Source organism: Raphanus sativus, unplaced genomic scaffold, assembly GCF_000801105.2.
Source record: "Raphanus sativus cultivar WK10039 unplaced genomic scaffold, ASM80110v3 Scaffold0177, whole genome shotgun sequence".
NCBI lineage: Eukaryota > Viridiplantae > Streptophyta > Magnoliopsida > Brassicales > Brassicaceae > Raphanus > Raphanus sativus.
This window is the reverse complement of record NW_026615497.1, coordinates 4,006-24,269: the sequence shown is the minus strand read 5'-3', so window position 1 is coordinate 24,269 and position 20,264 is coordinate 4,006. Positions and strand designations below refer to the sequence as shown.

Sequence of the window (20,264 nt, the reverse complement as noted above, 5' to 3'; positions counted from 1 at the left end):
GCAAAAGCGACGCTGTCGCAAGGGAGCCATGGGAACATCTTCACTACCCACTCCAGAAGCCGCTCCTGGAGTCAGAATAGGCGAGGCGAAAGGATCGCCGAATAGGTACCGAGGCCTAGCATGACCACCGACATGAGAAGCTGGAATCGCTCCAAAGGGGGTCTGATCGTTCGACATTCTTCTCGAGCAAGGGTGATGGTTCTAACTCAGATCTATGTCATTGAAAGGTGCCGGAATATTCATATATATACCTGGAAGGATTTTCCATTTAATCACCAAAGGGAAAAGGAAAATCGGCAAAAAAATGTTCATCAATAGAAAAAGGAAGGGAGGGGAAAATTGGAAAATCTCATATATTCCTCTTCCGGAAAATTTCCAAAAAAAACCGTGTCAAGGAGATCTCACCTTCAACGGCTATCAGCATAGCGGCTAGGGTTTCTCCTTGTTTCCTTTTTTACGATAGGATATCCATACTACGGCACGGATCGAACCCTGCTAAATTACTTCAATCCTCATCAAGGGTCCCGGCCTGACCCACTGCAAGAAGATAAGATACCCAAAAGAAAAAAATATCAAGGCTCAAGAAGCACATATTATCCCTTTATTTCCACGAGTAAATCAAGGAATAAGGGGCAAACTGTTGGGGGAAACTATCCAGACGTAAGTTTTCTCCAGCTTCTGGATAGGTCCTCGACTTCCAGACCCTTGCTCAAGAAGATACCAAGGATCGACCCCTACCTTAGTTCCGACCCCTTGAACGGACTGACCCCTTGGAGCAAAATAGAAGTTTTCTACCTAAGGGGAAACTTCCATTTTTCCGATTATGGAAGAGTTCTATTACTTGAAGCTGACATCTGCAACTATAAAAGGGGAGCCCAAACTCTAGAATAAGGGATCGACAATTCGAGACTTAGAGATTAAAGTTTAAGCGACTATAACTAGGGTCCATACACCATCAAACGTTGTAGTCCCAATCAATAACTCAATAACATCTCTTTGCTCTCGATTTACAACTCTTACAAACAAATTCTCTAGTGTTCCGTAGCACTTAAACGATCCTACACAAAAATACCCTAACATATCTAAGGGCTGATAAATCACTTGAAGGATGGATGGCTAGGATGGAGTTGGTCTGGTCTTCATATAGTCAAGGCAGACTGGCGAAATACTTTAATTCAAATGGAAGGCTGAGATCACTTCATTTGAATACATAAAGCTGTCTAAAGGTGTGGCAAGTCTCGCCATATGTATATGTCTACTCCCTTGGCAAGATACATAGTCAAGCCTTTGCTTCTTCCTTTCCAACATGTCTTGGACTGAATAGATAAGGTTTCTTATCCAAACACTATTGCATAGCTTCTTCCTTCTCCAAACACTATTGCATAGCTTTTTCCTTCTCCAAACACTATTGCATAGCTTCTTCCTTACCCAAGACACTATTTGGTCGTCCATCAGTCTTACTTGTGATCCAAGACTTCCCAAATAGTGTATAGTACTTCCTGAATAGTGTATAAAGCTTTCTCACTATACACTATTGCACTATCTACTCCAAATCCATCCAAACTCCTCCATTATCATCCACTCTTCTCTATAAGCTCTTCTTGGACTTTACTTAACTTGATAATTACTTCAAACTCCTTCTGAAGCTTGATTGAACTCTTCAGCTCAATACTCATTTCCTTTCTTCAAGTTAACACTCCCCCCTCAAGCTTGACTCTAGTGATCCTAAGTCAAGCTTGGAACCTTGAAGAACTTCCTCATTAAAAACCTCACCAAGGAAAACCCTTTTGGACAAAACCTTGATGAGGGAAAAAGAGTAAAGTCTCTAAGGCCTAGGGATTGGCCAGTGAGTCTTTGTGCCTTACCAACAATGTAAGGGACACAAAGACTGTGGATCATGGCCCTCATGTGATGCAAGGTTATCACCTCTTCCCTTGCTCATCACCAACATATCTTGTACTCTTCTTCGGACAGAACTTGGTCTCTCCCCCTTTCTCACAACCTTCCTGTTGTGATCAAGTGCTCGGACTACCAGATCTTCATTGATAGATACAAGCTGAGTCTTGGTTGCTTCTTCTTCATGAGTCACCACCATGTTACTGAAACCACATGAGGATGCTTCTGCTGTTGTACCAAGCACCTCACTCTAGAAGCCGCCTTGGAGATCGCTTCACCCATCCTTCATCTTGCTTCATAACTGGTCTGCTCCTCTTCCTGAATAACCACCAAGTACTCTCAGATCATGTAAGTCTCAACACTCCCCCTCAAGCTTGACCATGTGGAACAAGTCAAGCTTGGAAGGATAGCGTACATGATCACTTATCTTCACACCATTGCAACACCTTGAACTCGCCATCTTTGTATGGAATGCTTGTGGAAGCTTCTCCCTCTTCAGTCACCTCACACTAGAAGCCGCCCTGATAGAGTCTTCATCTTCTCACAGCCAAGAGTACTCTGAATACTCTATTGCCTAGACACGCCACTTCCTAGACCCAAATGGCTTCTTCTTCAGTTGCTTGCAATGGCTCTTCTAAACCGCTTGATAGCTCACTTAACTCCCCTCCTCAAGCTTGGATTGAGACTTGGGATCCAAGCTTGCAAGGTGAGCTTCAGTGACCTCAAACTCTTGTGGCGCATCACCACTCTCTTTACTCTTCTCCATTGTACCCACAATGGCAACACATTCTGCCTCTTTCAACTCGGATGGATATTGAACCAAGAACACTCCTTGTGAACCTGAAACATCACTCAAACTCCAGCAAAGATCAGAAACAAGTGCATTGGGATCACATCTTGACTAATCATCAAGATTGATCTCCAATGTCTTAAGCTTTGCAACATATTGAAAACAAGTATGATCAAGTTCCCCTCTTTGCAAGCTTTTCACTCCAAGTACAAGCAAGATCAAACAGATTCAATGCAAGCTACTAGGAAATTTTTTAAACTTCTGTACTCAGCTATTAGACATGAATCTAATGCCTCAATGTAAGGTAGCTACTAGACATTATGTATCCTCTTTAAAGAACCTTAGCTTTAAAGTCCATACATACTAGTCTCTTAAACTATATGCAACAGCTTTCAATCAGTTTCAATCCATGTATGTAAGCAGATTAAACAATCCTATCATGCATCATTATGAACCGGAGCTAAGCATATTCAATCTCACACACCATGCTTCAACCTTAAGTGATTTCTATACATGAATGCAAGCTGGATAAGATAACAAATCTACCATCCTAACAAGACATTTCATTAAGAATCAGGCAAGTAATTTTTAAACAACTCTCTAAGCATTTTTTAAAACACTCTCAACCACTTAACAATACTCTTATGCATCCTAGGACAGATTCTAAACCATTTTAGCAATCTTTAAACATCCACCGGAACCAACAATCACACACAACACAACCTGTTAATCAACACACAAGCTCATATTTTTAATAGATCAGAATCGCTTACTATAAGAAACCAGGTTGGTTCCTTAAACTTCAAGGCTTCCGGTCATGAGTTCTGGAGGTCTAGAAGTCTGGATCGTCACCCATATCCTTCTCCTTCAGTTCATGGCCACCTCCTTTCACCATCAACTCAAAGACCCCTCCTTTCTCTACAACTTCTACTCGCCATGTACTGGAAAGCTTTCTTCTTGTAACCGGATGAACACTTCTCTTGGACAAGGCGCTTTGGACAAGGTTAGCTAGGCCTCTCCATACACCTTTGCTTCCAACTAGAGTCACCATCAGGCTAGACAGGAAAAAGGATGAGGAACCACAAGAACTCGCCAAGCTTCAGTCTTCTTCTTCATAAGAAACCGAACGGATGGAAAGAGAACTTCAATGGTTTGGATTTGAGCTGAGGGATGAGCAGTGTGTATGTGGAAGCTTTAGCTCAGGTTCTGATGAACCTGGCTCTGATACCATGTGAGTTTTTACAAGAGATCTCAACTCTATAAGTGTGTGTGTGTGTGTGTAAGAACTCCAATAGAGTAACAAGAGAGTTTGTAAGTGGAGATTCAAAGAGAGATAGATGAGAGTTTGTTTAGGTGTGTAGATTAGTGTTTACTTGAATCAGAAACAAGACTTTGAGAGATTATAAGACTTGAGAATAAGAAAGGGAGAGACTAAAGGATTCTGACTCAAGAACACATTTTATAAATATGAAGGAGAGGGGAAATCCCCCTTACTCACTTGAGAGCTACATTTCGTGCATACACTTGTTTATATAGGCTTTTACAATCTGAGACATCATAAACCTATATCTAAGGGTTGATAAATCACTTGAAGGATGGATGGCTAGGATGGAGTTGGTCTTGTCTTCATATAGTCAAGGCAGGCTGGCGAAATACTTTAATTCAAATGGAAGGCTGAGATCACTTCATTTGAATACATAAAGCTGTCTAAAGGTGTGGCAAGTCTCGCCATATGTATCTGTCCACTCCCTTGGCCAGATACATAGTCAAGCCTTTGCTTCTTCCTTTCCAGCCTGTCTTGGACTGGATAGATAAGGTTACTTATCCAAACACTATTGCATAGCTTCTTCCTTCTCCAAACACTATTGCATAGCTTTTTCCTCTCCAAACACTCTTGCATAGCTTCTTCGTTACCCAAGACACTATTTGGTCGTTCATCACTCTTACTTGTGATCCAAGACTTCCCAAATAGTGTATAGTACTTCCTGAATTAGTGTATAGTGCTTTCTCACTATACACTATTACACCATCTACTCCAAATCCATCCAAACTCCTCCATTATCATCCACTCTTCTTGATATATGGTGTTATATACATCATTTTATATATGTTTTCTAATTGGTTTTCAAGTCTTTATCGAGTCTTTCTAGTCCTTTTCGAGTCATTACAGGTCTGGAGTTGCACTGGATGGAAGATGGACTGTTGGAACAAAAGAGGTAGAAATCAGTGCAGTTTGGTGATTTTCACGTAGAACAGTCTGATGACTGTTCCCAATCAAGCGGAAAAAGCAGACGGAGTGATCCCGAGGTTGTTCCCGACGAATAAGGAAAATACAACATCTCGGGATTTGCCCCAATTACCTTGTTTTTCTCTCTGGCCGTCTGTGGCTTTGATATAACTTCTTTTTCTATTTTTTCTACATCATTCTACGCTATTCTAGACACAAGAAACCATTGAAGACTTTAGGATTTGAGGATTTTGCTTATTGTAAAGGGAGAAGGCTCCATCTCTCACTCCATAGAGAAGATTACCCTGAACCCTCTTTCTATCTCTTTTATTAACATGCATTATTATTCAGATTTGATTTCTGTGTTTTCTCTTGTTATGATTGAGTAGTCGATCTAGTTAGCCTAGGGTGTTAGGGTGTTAGATTGTGAGCTAAACATAGATAAGTATCCATTGATTGTCTTCATTCATAACTAATCTTATTGCTTGCATTAAAGTGGCCATTCAATGCATGAACTTAGGTTTAATCTGTTCATTAACCGTGTAATAGGTTGCTAGAAATGTTATGAATGAGCATTGCATCCCTAATCAGCGAAAGTAGATATTAGGGTGTTTTGTGAACTGATCAGATCTGCTCTTAATGTTCATCATCAACTCTCAGACCAAGCGACATCTTAGGCGCTGAGGTTGATTGATGAAAGGTGAAACACCACGACAGTGGGTTGATCTAGCAGTGTGTTCCGAGTTCTAGACTGGTTCATTAATCGAACTTGAATAATTGTTTGGCTCATGATCGTAAGCACCCGTTGAACCCTAGGTTAGCTTCTCATTAATCTGAAAACTTAAAACCAATTTGTTACTTGCTTGATATGATTTCTCAAACCTTAAAACCCCCATATTGTTTTAGATTGATATTGATCCCATAAAGATAAAGTGTAATAGTTGGTCTATGTGGATTCGATCCTAAAGTGCTACATCGACATACCATTCGATTGTGGTAGTTTGCACATTAGGTTAACTGGTGTGCGTATACACGTAATATCAATTTGGCGCCGTTGCCGGGGACCATCTTTTTTACCTTTATTTTTTGGTTATTTATTTAGTCTAAGACCTCTAACTTGCTCTTTTCTCTTTGTTGCAGCTAATGTTTCAGGTGCATGACCAGTTGACATACTCGGAGCAACGCACAAGGACATTTAGTTACACTCAGCAACCAGGAGCTCGCAAGGTTAGAAAGAGAGAACAGACAACAGCCAAGGCCTACTCACACCACCATGGGTGATCACGGCCATCAGGATGATCTCGCTGCAGCAATGCAACTGATGCAACAGCAAATGCAGCAGACCATCCAAGCTCAGCAAGCAGCTGCACAACAAGCTGCTCAACAGGCTGCTCTCGCGCAGCAGGAACAGGCGGCACAAACTGTTCCGATTGGGGAGAGAAACCTTCCGCGGAACATTCCTACTACGCGCTCTGCCATTGTTCCACCACTCTGCACCAGGCAGGACTTCGAGATCAAGCCTGCTCTGATTGATCTGGTGCAGAGAAAAGTGTTCTCTGGTCTCTCTGCATAAATTCCAATGGAGCATATTGAGAATTTCGAAAAAGTCTGCAGTTTCATTCGTGCGAATGGTGTGCCACCAGACTACATCAAGTGCATGCTATTCCCATTCTCTCTTGATGGAAAGGCTGCACGGTGGTTGAACTATCCCCCTACCGGCTCTCTCACTTCATGGGAACAGGTCCGATCAGCGTTCCTCAACCATTTCTACTCTAAGGCGAGAACAGCTGCATTGAGGAACAAGATCAACTCATTCAGACAGCTCCATGATGAACCTTTTTGTGACGCATGGGAGCGCTTCAATGACTACCAGAGAGAATGCCCTCACCATGGATTTGATGATGATTACCTCCTGGGCATTTTCTATGATGGAGTGGACTGGAAATACCAAGGTGCTCTAAACTCTTCGAGCAATGGAGACTTCATGACTCAGACCACTGATGGAGCGTTCAAGCTGATTGAGAACATGGCAGCTAGCTCAGCCAATGAGAATCAGAAGAGTAACCGCTCCAAGAAAGGGAACAGTGTACACACCCAGAAAATTGATGAGCTAACAGCTAAGGTCGATCAGCTACTGCAGAACAACCAGGCACAAGGATCTGGGTATCATAACACCACTCCGCAGAGCAATCAGCAAGCTGTTCCAGCTGCGAGTGCTCCAACTGCAGGGAACAGTCCGCCAGATGATCTGAAAAATCTGAACATTATGATGCAGCAGATGCTCCAGAGCCAGCAGCTTCAGGTTAAGGCATTGAATCAGGTTACCATAGACATCAACACCAGGATGGACAGCATGTTCACTGAGCTGAATACAAAGTATGATACTGTGAGCAACCACATAAAGAGGATTGATGTTCAGCTTGCTCAAACAACTGAGAGTGTTAAAAGGCAGCAAGAGATCATTAGTGGAAAGAGTGTGATGAATCCTAGGGTTGAGCATTGTAATGCAACCGAGCAGAGACGTGAGAATTCTGAGGAAAAACAAGCGGAACAACTGTTCGCTGAGACTGTTCTGGGCGCAGAACAGAGAACAAAGCAGTTGGCTGGATTTAGGAAGATGGTAAGAAGGCTTCCTTAAAATATCTCATTTGAACAAGCTTGGGAGATTCGACCATTGCAACATGTTCTTCAAGAACAGTGGAGAGACTCGAGATGAAATTAAGGCTCTCTTTACTGAAGCATTAATACCATCACTGAAGGTATTGCCTAAGGTTGATGACCCTGGGAAGTTTGTTTTTCCATGTTCCATTGCTGGAGTAGAATTTAAAGAAGCTCTTTGTGACTCCGGATCTTGTGTGAATCTTGTCTCAAAAGCGATTGTAGACAAGTTGGGCATTACTGAGGTTGAGCCTTCTCAGGTGACTCTGACTTTTGCAAACTCGTCCAGAGCAGTTCCTTATGGCACCATTCGCAACCTTCCTGTCCAAGTTGGGGACTGTGTTCTCCATACTGAATTTCAGGTTGTTGAGATGAACAAAGGTCATGAGATGCCTTTGATCTTAGGAAGGACATTTATGGCTACAGTGGGAGCAATAGTTGATATGCCTAATAAGAGAGCCTCCTTCTCCCACATCAACAAGAATGTCTTCTATCAGGCTGTTCCCACCAGATTTCAGAAACTACACGCCTCTTGCATCTCAGTGTTCAGTGGAGAAAAGTTGAAGGTTGTTCTATGGAAGGAGCTTGGTAAAAACAATGAGATCAAGGAAGTCCTGGATGGAGATCCTCACACTGATACCCATACACTCAGTGGGAATGCTAAGGTGAATGTAAAAGTCCAGAAGAAAAGGGCCAGGAGAGATCCTACCATGGCTTTGATACCTTGCATGTGTGATGAGAAATCCATTGAATATGAGGTAAAGTGCAAGGGTACTTCTAAACCTTTCTCTAAAGTCAGAGTTATTCTCACTGATGAGCTGAAAGAGAAAGGAGAAGCTGTTGTGAAAGGGTTGTTGAGCAGAGTTTTGAAGCTGAACATGTCAGATTGTGGAGCTTGTTTTGGAACAAGCCCTCATGCTCAACCCGACTAATCCCTGTCACCAAGTCAAGCTAGTGACTTTAACCAAGCGCTTGGTGGGAGGCAACCCACTGGTAAGTGTAAATATAATTAGGTTTTGTTTTTATTTGCTTATTTTTGTTTTAGTTTATTGAGTTTCAGGTCAAAAAATAGAAAAATCCGAGATACTTCGAAAAATTCTAGGTTGCAGAAGCGGAGCACCATGTTCTCCAGGAGCCAGGAACAACCATCCCAGGTGAAAATCTGGCGACAGAACACCCAGAATTTTTCGGAGCACCCGCTCCAGATAAGTATCTCGACCAAAAAAATGTATATTCTTGTTTTCACCTTCTCTCTGATTTATTTTCAAACCGAGACGTTGTGAAGTAAGTATGGGGGAGGGTCTTCATCGTTTACTAACTCGTTTCTTTCTTTTGTTTATCTTTTGAGTCAGTCTGAGTCAGTTTTTAGGATCGAGTCAGTCAAAATTTTGTGGGAATTAGGACCTTATTCTGTATTGATCACTAACCACCTCGTGCTTTAGTTATCTTATTCAGTGACCTTAGCAGTGGCGAAAGACACACATGTGGACCTGGAACACCCTAACATATCTCACTTGATTCTCCAGAAGTTCTCAGCCGATCAGGTTACACTGGGTAGACTTAACTGCACCTAACTTGAACCTAATATTGACTGAAATTCTTCTTGTTATGGGCACTAGATCAGGGAAACTAGAACAACACTCAGGACTTCTTATCCTTTATATCCATCTTGTTGTTCCTGAGTGGCTAGCTCATTTTTAGCTAGTTCCCACCCTGCACCTTAGCCTTAATTCCACCTTCATGCATTTGTTTTTCAGTGTTATATGTGCAGATATGTGCAAAAAGGTCGGAGAGGAAAGGATCGACGCAGCCTCTTACTCGTTACTGCTGCGCTGATTCAGTCACAAAGAGAACAAGCAGATTAAGGGAGCAACCGCTCCATAACCAATGAGCTGTGCAAGAACATGGATGGAGAACCAGAATGATTTGAACCAGAAGAACCACCAGTGGCAATCCAAACATCACATGTTACCTCCTTCTTCGTCACCCCACCATCTTTGTTAAAAAAAATAAAAAAAATCTATCTTTCATTTTATTTAGCATATGGTGATGGAGAAGGAGAATAATTCAGGATACATGAGCCATTGGGAAGGTCGAGAAGAAGAGTAGGTATCAATATAAAGGGATGAGGAGCAGACAGATGAGCGGAGCAGTCTGAGGAGCAGACAGCCAAGGCCTACTCACACCACCATGGGTGATCACGGCCATCAGGATGATCTCGCTGCAGCAATGCAACTGATGCAACAGCAAATGCAGCAGACCATCCAAGCTCAGCAAGCAGCTGCACAACAAGCTGCTCAACAGGCTGCTCTCGCGCAGCAGGAACAGGCGGCGTAAACTGTTCCGATTGGGGAGAAAAACCTTCAGCGGAACATTCCTACTACGCGTTCTGCCATTGTTCCACCACTCTGCACCAGGCAGGACTTCGAGATCAAGTCTGCTCTGATTGATCTGGTGCAGAGAAAAGTGTTCTCTGGTCTCTCTGCATAAATTCCAATGGAGCATATTGAGAATTTCGAAAAAGTCTGCAGTTTCATTCGTGCGAATGGTGTGCCACCAGACTACATCAAGTGCATGCTATTCCCATTCTCTCTTGATGGAAAGGCTGCACGGTGGTTGAACTATCCCCCTACCGGCTCTCTCACTTCATGGGAACAGGTCCGATCAGCGTTCCTCAACCATTTCTACTCTAAGGCGAGAACAGCTGCATTGAGGAACAAGATCAACTCATTCAAACAGCTCCATGATGAGCCTTTTTGTGACGCATGGGAGCGCTTCAATGACTACCAGAGAGAATGCCCTCACCATGGATTTGATGATGATTACCTCCTGGGCATTTTCTATGATGGAGTGGACTGGAAATACGAAGGTGCTCTAAACTCTTCGAGCAATGGAGACTTCATGACTCAGACCACTGATGGAGCGTTCAAGCTGATTGAGAACATGGCAGCTAGCTCAGCCAATGAGAATCAGAAGAGTAACCGCTCCAAGAAAGGGAACAGTGTACACACCCAGAAAATTGATGAGCTAACAGCTAAGGTCGATCAGCTACTGCAGAACAACCAGGCACAAGGATCTGGGTATCAGAACACCACTCCGCAGAGCAATCGGCAAGCTGTTCCAGCCGCGAGTGCTCCAAATGCAGGGAACAGTCCGCCGGATGATCTGAAAAATCTGAACATTATGATGCAGCAGATGCTCCAGAGCCAGCAGCTTCAGGTTAAGGCATTGAATCAGGTTACCATAGACATCAACACCAGGATGGACAGCATGTTCACTGAGCTGAATACAAAGTATGATACTGTGAGCAACCACATAAAGAGGATTGATGTTCAGCTTGCTCAAACAACTGAGAGTGTTAAAAGGCAGCAAGAGATCATTAGTGGAAAGAGTGTGATGAATCCTAGGGTTGAGCACTGTAATGCAACCGAGCAGAGACGTGAGAAATCTGAGGAAAAACAAGCGGAACAACTGTTCGCTGAGACTGTTCTGGGCGCAGAACAGAGAACAAAGCAGTTGGCTGGATTTAGGAAGATCGTAAGAAGGCTTCCTTAAAATATCTCATTTGAACAAGCTTGGCAGATTCGACCATTGCAACATGTTCTTCAAGAACAGTGGAGAGACTCGAGAGGAAATTAAGGCTCTCTTTACTGAAGCATTAATACCATCACTGAAGGTATTGCCTAAGGTTGATGACCCTGGGAAGTTTGTTTTTCCATGTTCCATTGCTGGAGTAGAATTTAAGGAAGCTCTTTGTGACTCCGGATCTTGTGTGGATCTTGTCTCAAAAGCGATTGTAGACAAGTTGGGCATTTACTGAGGTTGAGCCTTCTCCGGTGACTCTGAATTTTGCAAACTCGTCCAGAGCAGTTCCTTATGGCACCATTCGCAACCTTCCTGTCCAAGTTGGGGACTGTGTTCTCCATACTGAATTTCAGGTTGTTGAGATGAACAAAGGTCATGAGATGCCTTTGATCTTAGGAAGGACATTTATGGCTACAGTGGGAGCAATAGTTGATATGCCTAATAAGAGAGTCTCCTTCTCCCACATCAACAAGAATGTCTTCTATCAGGCTGTTCCCACCAGATTTCAGAAACTACACGCCTCTTGCATCTCAGTGTTCAGTGGAAAAAAGTTGAAGGTTGTTCTATGGAAGGAGCTTGGTAAAAACAATGAGATCAAGGAAGTCCTGGATGGAGATCCTCACACTGATACCCATACACTCAGTGGGAATGTTAAGGTGAATGTAAAAGTCCAGAAGAAAAGGGCCAGGAGAGATCCTACCATGGCTTTGATACCTTGCATGTGTGATGAGAAATCCATTGAATATGAGGTAAAGTGCAAGGGTACTTCTAAACCTTTCTCTAAAGTCAGAGTTATTCTCACTGATGAGCTGAAAGAGAAAGGAGAAGCTGTTGTGAAAGGGTTGTTGAGCAGAGTTTTGAAGCTGAACATGTCAGATTGTGGAGCTTGTTTTGGAACAAGCCCTCATGCTCAAACCGACTGATCCCTGTCACCAAGTCAAGCTAGTGACTTTAACCAAGCGCTTGGTGGGAGGCAACCCACTGGTAAGTGTAAATATAACTTGGTTTTGTTTTTATTTGCTTATTTTTGTTTTAGTTTATTGAGTTTCAGGTCAAAAAATAGAAAAATCCGAGATACTTCGAAAAAATCTGTGTTGCAGAAGCGGAGCACCATGTTCTCCAGGAGCCAAGAACAACCACCCCAGGTGAAAATCTGGCGACAGAACACCCAGAATTTTTCGGAGCACCCGCTCCAAATAAGTATCTCGACCAAAAAAATGTATATTCTTGTTTTCACCTTCTCTCTGATTTATTTTCACACCGAGACGTTGTGAAGTAAGTATGGGGGAGGGTCTTCATCGTTTACTAACTCGTTTCTTTCTTTTGTTTATCTTTTGAGTCAGTCAGAGTCAGTTTTTAGGATCGAGTCAGTCAAAATTTTGTGGGAATAAGGACCTTATTCTGTATTGATCACTAACCACCTCATGCTTTAGTTATCTTATTCAGTGACCTTAGCAGTGGCGAAAGACACACATGTGGACCTGGAACACCCTGAGATATCTCACTTGATTCTCCAGAAGTTCTCAGCCGATCAGGTTACACTGGGTAGACTTAACTCCACCTAACTTGAACCTAATATTGACTGAAATTCTTCTTGTTATGGGCACTAGATCAGGGAAACTAGAACAACACTCAGGACTTCTTATCCTTTATATCCATCTTGTTGTTCCTGAGTGGCTAGCTCATTTTTAGCTAGTTCCCACCCTGCACCTTAGCCTTTATTCCACCTTCATGCATTTGTTTTTCAGTGTTATATGTGCAGATATGTGCAAAAAGGTCGGAGAGGAAAGGATCGACGCAGCCTCTTACTCGTTACTGCTGCGCTGATTCAGTCACAAAGAGAACAGGCAGATTAAGGGAGAAACCGCTCCATAACCAATGAGCTGTGCAAGAACATGGATGGAGAACCAGAATGATTTGAACCAGAAGAACCACCAGTGGCAATCCAAACATCACATGTTACCTCCTTCTTCGTCACCCCACCATCTTTGTTAAAAAAAAAAAAAAAATCTATCTTTCATTTTATTTAGCATATGGTTATGGAGAAGGAGAATAATTCAGGATACATGAGCCATTGGGAAGGTTGAGCAGAAGAGTAGGTATCAATATAAAGGGATGAGGAGCAGACAGATGAGCGAAGCAGTCTGATGATTGTTCCCGAACGAAAAGAACAGTTGCTCCTGAGATAGCAAAACGAGTAAGGGGCTATGGACATCAATGGAGCCGTCCTCTCACGACTATTTTGCGCGATATCCTGCATCCACTACGAAAAGTTGGTAGCCCCTAAACACTCTTTAGCTCCACCATAAAATTAGCCTGTTCCACACCTAGCCCGTCTACCCTGAATAGTGCATGTGATGAGAAGCTCACGCTGCTCTTAAATGAATGTAGGGAGTTCTGTCTCGATAGTGTTGCTTTTTCAGGTTTGAGATGTAGAGTATGGCGCCGATTTTTGAACAGCAGTCAGTGGAGTTCGGGTAAGGGTGTGTTGTCCTAGTTTACTGCTTGTATGGTTCAGAGATTCGTGGTTAAGGTATGGTTGCTGAGAATAGGAGAGTTCCCACACTTTCAAACCTTTCTCCTTGTTCTTGATACTTGGTCTTGTTCGAGGACAAACAAAGATCTAAGTCTGGGGGAATTGATATATGGTGTTATATACATCATTGTGTATATGTTTTCTAATTGGTTTTCAAGTCTTTATCGAGTCTTTCTAGTTCTTTTCGAGTCATTACAGGTCTGGAGTTGCACTGGATGGAAGATGGACCTGTTGGAACAAAAGAGGTAGAAATCAGTGCAGTTTGGTGATTTTCACGTAGAACAGTCTGATGACTGTTCCCAATAAGGCGGAACAAGCAGACGGAGTGATCCCGAGATTGTTCCCGACGAATAAGGAAAATACAACATCTCGGGATTTGCCCTAATTACCTTGTTTTTCTCTCTGGCCGTCTGTGGCTTTGATATAACTTCTTTTTCTATTTTTCTACATCATTCTACGCTATTCTAGACACAAGAAACCATTGGAGACTTTAGGATTTGAGGATTTGCTTATTGTAAAGGGAGAAGGCTCCATCTCTCTCTCCATAGAGAAGATTACCCTGAACCCTCTTTCTATCTCTTTTATTAACATGCAGTATATTCTAAAAGCCGCGTTTCGCTCTGAGGGTGATTACCAGGGCGATTAGGGTTTCTGCTTGCCGCTTCCACAAGTCACCGTTTTGGCGCCGCCGCTATGCCTCCGACCGGGGGTTTAGCCGTCGCTTCCGATCCTGGAGTGGGGGATACACAATCCTCTGCCCCTTTGTCAACATCTCAGCCTAATACGCAACCTCGATCATACTTGAAAGCCGCTCAACGACAAGAAAAGTCTCTAAAAAAGTACGATGTCGAACTCACGATGAAGAACGGTATCAGTTCTGTAGTGATTCCAGAGGAAATTTTTGTGGATCCGTCTCCCTTATGGGAAGATTTTCTCATTGGGAAATTCTTGGACAACAGCCGCAACAGATGTGGATGCGGATGCAACAGCTAAGGCCATAAGTGGTGCTACTGACATGATTTGCACTGACATGATTTGTACTGACAGTTCCAAGTGAGAATGAATGGACCACTCCTACAAAAGTTGGGAAATCTCCAGAAAAGAAAGAAGAAGAGAAGCTCGGTCATGTATCTCTACTTGTTAAATCGCCATTTTCTGCTCTGGCCTCAAAGGAGGAGGAAGGTGAAATAGTAAATCAAAGCGAAACAGTGAAGGACACTCAAAGTAGTGGGAAGCAGAAGTCAATCAGGAGTTGGAGAAACCTGTTTCATCTAATCTTTCTCAACCTAAAACTGCAGTTCCAGCTAGAGACGTGGGTCCTCTGCCTCGACAATCCCTGCCTCGTCTCTCAAAGGACAACCACAGAATTCTATCCACCTCTACTGTACATAAGACGACTGATCCCGGTCAGAGTTTTATGAATAAAAAGACCACCCGCAAGAATTATTAATGTCGGGTTTCTATTGGAACATCCGAGGTTTCAACAAGAAAAAAAAGCAATCCGTGGTGAGAGAATGGATTAACAAAAATGCTTTGAAATTTGGATGTATAATAGAAACTCGAGCAAAGGAAAGGAGGATGCAACATATTGTTTCTTCTGCTTTTCCACACTGGTCTGAAATATCAAATTATGAACATCATATACTTGGTAAACTATGGGTTGTTTGGAGTCCGGAGGTTCGTGTTACTCCGTGTTTTAAAAGTTCTCAGTTAATAACTGTTTCAGTTTTATTGGATGGCATGACAAAGGAGTTCTTCTGTTCTTTTGTATATGCCTCAAATTTCTCGGAGGATAGGAGGGAGTTATGGAATGATTTGAAGGATCACCAAGACTCGACTATGTTCAAAGATAAGCCATGGATAGTTGTTGGCGATTTTAATGAGATTTTGGAGCTGGATGAGCACGTGGGACATAGTACTGCGACGGTTACTTCGGGTATGCGTGAATTCCAGGAGGCTACACATCACTGTCGGTTCTTGGACATGAAAGCTCATGGTCCAAAACTCACATGGAGTAACAAGCGAAAGGATGAGCTTATTCAAAGGAAGTTGGATAGAACTTTGGTCAATGACATCTGGATATCAAAGTTTCCTCAAACTTATTGTGTCTTCGAAGCTGGTGGTTGCTCTGACCATCTTTGTGGGAACCGAAATTCGCACTGTCGATTTTAGTTAAGTTAATCGAAGGAAAACTAAGTAAACCTAGTTTTCCCTGAAGGCTCGGATTCTCTGCGATAACCAAACGAAATTGATAGAAAAAGCAACGTAGCGGAAAAATTGCACTAAGGCGTTTTATTGAATAGATGGTACAATATTCTTCCGAAAAAGGGAAGTAGAGAAACGCTGAAGCGAAAAACGACGGAAATAAAGGAGACAAAACGTTCTAAGCTTTGCTCCGCTAGTCTAACTCCTAAGTCCTAAGCTAGCAGGAATTCTCTAAGTCCCTAAGTTTCGGATTTGCTCTCTCTCTGAGATTTTTGCTCTGCCTTTCTTCCTCTCCCAAGGCTCCTTTATATACTCCTCCTTATGACGGTCTAACCTTCTTCTGGGCCGCAGGGCGGGCTTCCTTCCATTTTCGTCGGCCTCCATGCTTTTCGGGAAACTTGACATTTTATCCTTCCGGAAATTTAACATTTATCTTGTTATGTAAAGATAAACGTAAAATCGTCTTATCTATCTTAGATAATCGTAAACGGACTGTCCGATCGTGTTTGGTCCCTTTGGGCCGTTTCCAGGACTTCCGTGGTTTTCTACGATCTCTCCGGAAGTTCTTCATTCGTTCGTAGAGTTGAGACGAGTGGTGTCTTAAGATAACCGTCGCTGTTTCGTACGAAGAATTTAAGATCTTCCTTCCTGTCAATACTTTACGAGTTTCCGAAGTTTTCCCGACGGTCCTAGATTGGAGTAAGAACCGGAGTTTCGTATGCGGAATCTCAATGATTCGTCCTGCGAAGACTTGGGAAAGACTCGAAATACAGACTTCCGATGGCCGGGGACTGGGATTCGTGTACGAAAGATCGTCATCCGAAGACCCGAGCCAGCAAGGGGCTAGCCGCCCGGCGGCCACGGCCAGCACGGGCGCTAGCCGCCGGCGGCCACGGCCAGCACGGGCGCTAGCCGCCGGCGGCCACGGCCAGCACGGGGCTAGCCGCCCGGCGGCCACGGCCAGCACGGGCGGTAGCCGCCGGCGGCCACGGCCAGCACGGGGCTAGCCGCCCGGCGGCCACGGCCAGCACGGGCGCTAGCCGCCGGCGGCCACGGCCAGCACGGGGCTAGCCACCCGGCGGCCACGGCCAGCACGGGCGCTAGCCGCCGGCGGCCACGGCCAGCACGGGGCTAGCCGCCCGGCGGCCACGGCCAGCACGGGCGCTAGCCGCCGGCGGCCACGGCCAGCACGGGGCTAACCGCCCGGCGGCTACGGCCAAGGCCAGGGTCGACTGCTCGGCTCCTTCGGTTCACGGGTGTTCGCGTTCGTTTTTCGGAAGGTTTTTCGTATGACGAATAGACTTAGCCGTTGATTTCGAGATAACCGTTTTTGACCCCAACAGTTAGCCCCCCAGCATGCAAGATGCGGGAGCGATTTTGTGTGCGAAAGATTTGAAAATCGAAATTCTCGGCTAGGAGTATTTTATTCCGAAAAACTCTACCACCTTTGATTTCTTATAAGTAGCACCTCATCTCCCTCTCATTTTTCACTCACTCCCTTTTCTAAATTTTCAGAAAACATGGCTTTCTCTCCAAATGAAAAGAAGGATTCCGATGTTGAAATGAGTGAAGCCAACCAGGCCTCGCCGGCGCAGGATACTCCTGCTCTTACGCAGACGTTCGTCGAGGGGTTCAGTTCTTTTCAGGAAAAGATGGAGCGACGTCGTGCCGAGATGGAGTCTAGCGTGGCAGGTCCTAGTGCTACTTCCGTGGTTCCGACTCCCGGATCCGATGTCACTTTAACTCCGGATCCTGCGGCCTTGGTTCTTGGACCCGATGTTACTCCAGTCCCGATCTCCACACTTCCAGCCTCTGGGCCCGATGTCCCTTTGCTTGCTGGAGAAATTGTTGTTTCGGAGCAAGCACCCGATGTCCAGGCTCGTCCGGAGGGTTCTCCTTTGGCGCCGATAGTGGTTTCGGAGGATGCGGTGGAAGTCATGCCTCCTCCTCCAGAGAAAAAGAGGGAGATCGTCTTGGGACTTCCTGCATCCAACGCTGTTCCACCATCGAGGGGACGTTCAAGAGCTGGGGCTGTTGGATCAGCGAAGAGAAAAAGGTGTACTAGGAGTGAGGAAGGCGAGGTTTCGGCGAGATTATCGCAGCATCGCTCCAAGGTATTTTGTGAAAACCTTTTTTCCTTTGCTATCCCCATGATTCTTACATTCTCTCGCGTGATCAGTTTGTGTCGTTGATCGACGGGATGCTTGGAGATTGCGGACTGGAAGTTACACGCTTGTCCAAAGAGTTGGATTCGTCGCGGGAAACTCTGAAGCGTACCGAGGCTGCGCTTCAATCGATTGAGAGCACTCATGCTGCCCAGACATCATCGCTTGAAGCTAGGATCAGCGATCTCGAGCGTGATCTGGGAAAGACTGTGAGCTCGCTGCTCAAAGCGAAGGAGGAAAAGAAGAGCAAGTCCTCGGAAGTTCGACGTCTGAAGCGGCGGATCCAGCGCTTTGAGGAGACGGGAACTTGCACTGCGGTGGAGCTTGCCGGCCCGTCATCCTCGGGTACCCTGGTCCCGGGTTCGGAAATTCCAGAGGTCCAGGATGCTAGAGTTGCTGCGGACAAGGATGGTGAGGAAGTCGGCGAGGGCAATGGCGAAGCCGTTCTTGCTTTGGGTGAGTCGGAAGATGAAGGCGGTGTCCCGGAGGACGCCTAGGTTGATCAATCCCTGAGGGGATTTTTATTTTGATTGTATTTTGGCCGTTGGCCATCATGTATGGTTTCGGGACTGGCCGTTGGTGGCTTTGAATCCCTGCCCTTTTTAGGGCGCTGTATTGAAGTCGCGGCACGCGTTTATAAAATATTTTGCGTTTTTAGAACTTCTGTTTGTCGAAGTTAGAGGGGCAGGGTGTGAGTTGTCGTCTCATTCCTGCCTCCCTGATGATCACCGTATCCGTAGTTTGTACAAAGCGAGATTTTCCTGCGGTTTACGATCTACGCGAAAATTCGTGGAAACGTACAGACTTGAGTGAAGAGACAAGTTTTGGGATCTGCGTCGTTGACGCTTTGCCTATGAGATGTTAAGATACCAGCAAGGCTGGGTTTAGGGCACGACCTAGGTTTACTCTCAGACTGAGGCTGTGCGATGACAAATCGGCTTTCGTTTTGCCTGTTCGTGATTTTAACCTGATTCGTACCGTTTTAAAATCCGCGAAGTGGTATCGGCTTATATGATTTGTATGGGCACGAATCGAGCTACTTCCTTTACGAAGTGCTGAACCAAATTTGGATTTTTTGTATAGCGCGCTATGGGATCCTTGTCGGATGTAAAAGAGCCTACCCTTAGGTGGCTTGTCTGTTTAGGACGTTAGAGTTCGTTTGTTGTGATCAGCAACAACGATATGATGCCGTTTAGAAGGCGTGTGAAAGTTCTAATCGAAAAACGGATGTTCGAGCACGAAGCGACGTCTCGCAGTGCTTTGAAGTTTGTTTTTCTTATGCCATAGAGGACTTATGGGCTTTTTAGAAATCGCGGAATGTTTCCGGGCGATAGTTTTATGGATACTGGATTCATTGTTAAGGCCGTTAGGCGAATTGATTGTGGAAAGTTTTCGAAAGTTCGGTTTTTTCGAAAATTGCGGGGGCGTGCGGGTGTACGCACCCCACTCCCCTTTTTGAATCGGGGGGATAGCTGAACCCACCGGTTGGCGAGTTGCCTACGTACCTCTTTCGAGGATCAAGCCAGCTCGTAGTTCTGTTGTCCACGTTTGCGCTCTAGTGGTAGTATTTCTTGAGGTGCATAGCATTCCAAGTTCTCGGGATTTTTACGTCTTGCATGTTCGCGATTTGGTACGAACCTGGTCGGACGACTTTTATGATTTTGTATGGTCCTTCCCAGTTTGCTCCCAGTTTTCCTGCGTTTCGTTCAGCAGTGTTTTGGAAGACTTTTCGCAAGACCAGTTCACCCTCTTTGAATCTTCGATGACGCACGTTCGCGTTGTAGTATTTTGCGGCGGCCTGCTGGTAATTTTGAATTCGGATGAGGGCTTGGTCGCGACGCTCGTTGATGAAGTCAAGATTATCCAGCAGCATGGCATTATTCAGATCTTCCCGTTCGGGAAGAAATCTCCCCCGTACGCCGGGGAATTCTACTTCCGCCGGAATCACGCATTCTGCTCCGTAAACGAGAGCGAATGGAGTTTCCCCCGTTGCTCGTCTCGGAGTGGTTCGATGAGACCAAAGGACCCCTTCGAGTTCTTCTGCCCACCGTCCTTTTTTGGCTTCCAAGCGTTTTTTCAATCCGTCTAGGACGGTTTTGTTTATGGTTTCAGCCTGTCCATTGCACTGCGGGTATCTGGGAGTAGACTTGTTAAGTCGTATTTTCCATTTTTCGCAGAATGCCTCGAATCGAGTGGAAATAA

At 44.7% G+C, this 20,264-nt stretch overlaps 2 non-coding genes across 2 annotated transcripts; both read right to left on the bottom strand.

Moving 5' to 3' along the window:
• Positions 1–6,702: 6,702 nt before the first annotated feature.
• On the bottom strand, positions 6,703–6,809 carry LOC130501368 (small nucleolar RNA R71). The gene has a single exon (XR_008939634.1). It is a non-coding gene; the product is annotated as a small nucleolar RNA R71 (small nucleolar RNA).
• Positions 6,810–10,277: 3,468 nt separating this feature from the next.
• On the bottom strand, positions 10,278–10,384 carry LOC130501369 (small nucleolar RNA R71). Its single transcript, XR_008939635.1, has one exon. It is a non-coding gene; the product is annotated as a small nucleolar RNA R71 (small nucleolar RNA).
• Between the last annotated feature and the right edge of the window lie 9,880 nt (positions 10,385–20,264).